The 4852-nt window shown below is 40.4% G+C and overlaps 1 non-coding gene across 1 annotated transcript; it reads right to left on the bottom strand.

The window, feature by feature from the left end:
• Positions 1-415: 415 nt before the first annotated feature.
• Positions 416-526, bottom strand: LOC137741204 (small nucleolar RNA R71). Its single transcript, XR_011069234.1, has one exon. It is a non-coding gene; the product is annotated as a small nucleolar RNA R71 (small nucleolar RNA).
• Positions 527-4852: the final 4326 nt, after the last annotated feature.

The following is a 4852-nucleotide window of genomic DNA, read 5'->3' as shown; positions in this document are numbered from 1 at the left end:
GTAAAGAATCTGAGCAATTTAATTGGGAAAGAGAAGAAGAGATGGCGGGCAACGAAGATGAACTTCGTGCTTTGGAGGACTTTGCTCAACCAATCATACCAAATTCACCTTCATGCATCTTGCTGCCCACAGAAGCTAGAAACTATGATCTCAAATCTTCACAGTTCCATATGTTTCCTTCATTTTATGGCTTACCTAATGAAGACCCTTTAGCTCATATTAAAGAGTTTTACAATGTTGTGAGTGGTTTACCTTTGCAGGGAGTGAGTGAAGCGAATTTGAGGATGAGAGTGTTTCCTTACACCTTGAAAGATAAGGCCAAGAGTTGGTTGATGACTCTAACACCAGGTTCCCTCACTACATGGGATGCCGTGGCTAAGAAGTTCTTGGAGAAGTTCTTTTCCACTCAAAAGACAGCCACATTAAGGGGACAAATCTTCAACTTCAAACAAGATGATGGAGAACCTTTCAATGAGTGTTGGGAGCGTTTTAAAGGCCTTTTGATACAATGTCCACACCATGGGTTACCTTTTCACTTACAAATGCAAATTTTCTATGATGGATTAACCCAAAATTGTCAATCAACTGTTGATAATGCAGCAGGTGGAGCATTGAAGAAAAAGAATGCTCAAGAGTCATATAACATTTATGAGATGTTGGGGTCTAATGCTCAACACAAAGATTTAAGGGGTAAGAAAGTTGGGGTCTATGAAACAAGTTCTAATCATGAGCGTTTGTTGCAGGTAGCTAACCTAGAAAGGAAGCTTGAATCCGTGCTCAACATGGTGCCAAAAGCTAATGAAGTGTGTGCCATTTGCAACATACCAAGCCATCCTACTCACCAATGTCCATCTAGGGAAGCTTACCCCGAGTATGTTCAAGAACAAGTGAACCTCATGAATTCTTACAACCAAAGACCAAGGAATGATATGTATTCTAATACATATAACCCGAGTTGGAGAGATCATCCCAATTTTTCATGGAAGAACAACAATCCAATCCAAAATTTCCAACCAAAACCTGCCACTACCCTTGAGGATACGGTTAAATTGTTAGCCCAAAACACCTTGCAATTCCAACATTCCACAAATTGCACACTCCAACAACATTCAGCCGTCCTAACCAAAATGGAGACACAATTGGGGCAGATTGCAGATGCCTTGAATCAAAGAGAGGTTGGGAAGTTTCCAAGCCAACCCGTGATACTCCAAAGGAACCAAGAGCAAGCCAAAGCAATCACTACACTTAGAAGTGGTAAGGTTATTGATAATAGAGTTGGCAATGAAGTTACTAATGAATATGATCATGTGAATGCAGGTGTCACTCAAAGAGACAATGAGAAACCAAATGAGGAACCAGGCCATGCTACTACCTCATTTGAAACATCAAATCTTCACAAGGCCGAGAAACCTTACACTCCACCAATACCATTCCCTGGAAGACTTGCCAAGAGCAAGCAGGATAAGTCATTCAAAGAAATTTTTGATATACTAAGCAAAGTGAATGTTAACTTACCTTTGCTTGATGTCATTAGGAACATGCCGGCATATGGGAAGTTCTTCAAGGAGTTAAACAGCTACAAAATGAAGTATGGACCACATGAGAAGGTTGTGGTGTCTGAGAATGTGAGTGCAGTTTTGCAAAGAAAACTTCCACCAAAGCTCAAGGATCCAGGAAGTTTCTCTATCAACATCACCATAGGGGACAAGAAAGTAGAGAAGGCAATGCTTGATTTGGGTGCTAGCATCAACTTAATGCCTTATTCAGTGTACCTTCAACTAGGTTTGGGAGATTTGAAAGCCACCACCATTTCATTACAACTTGCAGACAGATCAGTTAAATATCCAAGAGGTATAGTAGAAGATATCCTAGTTCAAGTTGATAAACTAATATTGCCTGCAGATTTTGTAGTGTTGGACATGGAAGAAGCTCCTATACATGATCGTGAGTTGCCTATATTGCTTGGGAGACCTTTCATGGCCACGGCCAACACCATCATTGATGTGCAAAATGGACTCCTCACTATGACAGTGTTAGGAGAGACAGTTCAATTCAAAGTGTTTGAATCTCTTTCTCATCCTTCCTCATCTCTTGATTGTTACGCCATTGATGTGCTTGATTCACTTGTATTCTCTAAGTTCTTGCAGGCACAATCGAATGAACCATTGCAAACTGTTTTGAGTCAATCTCAAGATGAGTTTGATGAGGAAGATGCACTCATGGAAGAAGTAGCTGCTTTGGAAGCATTAGCATTGTATCCTTTCAATGCTTCACCTCGTTTTGAGCCTTTAGAATCATCAATGTCACATCTAACTCCTTCTACTGTTAAAGCACCAAAACTTGAACTTAAACCACTTCCACCACATCTAAAATATGCATATCTAGCTGAATTTGAAACTCTTCCAATTATCATAGCTTCTGATCTCACCCCAAATGAAGAAGATAAACTAATTAGGGTGTTAAAAGAGTTCAAATCAGTTTTTGGTTGGTCTATTGCAGATATCAAGGGAATAAGCCCTACCATGTGCATGCATAGGATTCTTTTGGAGGAAGGGGCAAAGTCAACCCGTGAGCCACAAAGAAGACTCAATCCACACATGAAGGAGGTTGTTAGGAATGAGGTGTTGAAATTGTTAGATGTGGGGATCATATATCCCATCTCTGATAGCAAATGGGTGAGTGCCATTCAAGTGGTGCCTAAGAAGGTGGGAATCACGGTGATGAGAAATGAAAACAATGAGCTTGTGCCCACAAAGCCCACGGCCAGTTGGCGTGTTTGCACCGATTACAGGAAGTTGAATTCTAGCACTAGAAAAGATTGCTTTCCTATGCCTTTCATAGATCAAATGCTTGAGAGATTGGCAGGTTACTCACATTATTGTTTTCTGGATGGATACTCAGGTTACAATCAAATTGCAATCGCTCCGGAGGATCAAGAGAAAACAACCTTTACTTGCCCCTTTGGCACATTTGCATACCGGAGAATGCCTTTTGGACTTTGCAATGCTCCAGCAACATTCCAAAGATGCATGTTGGCCATCTTTTCTGACATGGTAGAAAGATTCATTGAGGTATTTATGGATGATTTCTCAGTATTTGGTTCCTCTTTTGATGAATGTCTTAACCATCTCTCTTTAGTACTTCAAAGATGTCAGGAAACAAATTTGGTTCTCAATTGGGAAAAGTGCCAATTTATGGTGAAACAAGGAATTGTTTTGGGACATGTAATCTCTAGCAAAGGAATGGAGGTAGACAAAGCCAAAATTGACGTCATCACCAATATGGTAGCCCCCACCACTGTGAAGGGAGTAAGAAGTTTTTTGGGCCATGCGGGTTTTTATCGTCGTTTCATTAAGAACTTTTCAATGATCACTCGTCCATTATGCAATCTGTTAGCTAAAGATGTTGTATTTCATTTTGATAAGGCTTGTATGGATGCATTCAATACTTTGAAAAATGAACTAACCTCGGCCCCTATTATTATGGCACCAGATTGGTCGTTACCTTTTGAATTAATGTGTGATGCCTCTGACTATGCTGTTGGTGCAGTTTTAGGGCAAAGGGTGAACAAGCTTCCACATGTGATCTACTATGCAAGCCGGACTCTGCATGATGCTCAACTTAACTATTCCACAACTGAAAAGGAGTTGCTTGCTGTTGTTTTTGCCTTAGAAAAGTTTAGGTCATATCTTGTGGGATCTAAAGTTATTGTGTTTTCTGATCATGCAGCCATTAGGTATTTGATGACAAAGAAAGATGCTAAACCACGCTTGATTAGATGGATACTCTTACTACAAGAGTTTGACTTGGAAATTCGAGATAAGAAGGGCAGTGATAATGTTGTGGCTGACCATTTGTCCAGGCTTAATGAAAACCATGGAGTGGGACAACCCTTGCCCCTAAATGAATCATTTCCAGATGAACAACTCTTTGTTGTTCAAGAAAAAGAACCATGGTATGCGGACTTTGTGAATTATCTTGCCTGTGGTATAATGAGAAATGACCTTTCTTTTCAGGAAAGAAAGAAGTTCCTTGCCATGGTGAAGCACTACGTTTGGGACGAACCATATTTGTTTAAATACTGCCCTGATCAAATCATTAGGAGATGTGTCCCAGAGAGTGAGCAACAAAGCATCCTAACATTTAGCCACACATTGGCATGTGGAGGCCATTTTGGTGCCAAAAAGACATCTCTAAAAGTTTTACAATCTGGTTTCTTTTGGCCTACTTTATTCAAAGATGCTTTTGATTTTTGCTCTAAGTGTGATAGGTGCCAGAAAATGGGGAACATTAGCCGAAGAAATGAGATGCCATTGAACAACATTTTGGTGGTGGAATTCTTTGATGTTTGGGGAATCGATTTCATGGGACCATTTCCATCCTCTTTTGGCTACTTATACATATTAGTGGCAGTGGATTACGTATCCAAATGGGTTGAAGCCATTGCTACAAGAACTAATGATCATAAGGTTGTGTTGAATTTTCTTAAAGATGTGATTTTTTTGTAGGTTTGGAACCCCAAGAGCTATTATTAGTGATGGTGGCAGCCATTTCTGCAACAAACCCTTTGAATCCTTAATGAAGAAGTACAACATCAACCACAAAGTGGCAACCCCGTACCATCCTCAAACCTCAGGACAAGTGGAGATTAGCAATAGGGAGATCAAGAACATCTTGATGAAAACCGTGAGCCCTACAAGGAAGGATTGGTCATTGAGGTTAAATGATGCATTATGGGCATATAGAACAGCATACAAGACCCCCATTGGCATGAGTCCTTATCGCCTTGTGTTTGGGAAAGCTTGTCATTTGCCAATGGCGCTTGAACACCGTGCATATTGGGCCATCAAGA

The sequence above is a fragment of the Pyrus communis genome, chromosome 7 (genome assembly GCF_963583255.1).
Source record: "Pyrus communis chromosome 7, drPyrComm1.1, whole genome shotgun sequence".
NCBI classification, from domain to species: Eukaryota; Viridiplantae; Streptophyta; class Magnoliopsida; order Rosales; family Rosaceae; genus Pyrus; species Pyrus communis.
Note: the sequence above shows the minus strand (reverse complement) of the source record. Positions and strands in the feature narration are given on the sequence as shown.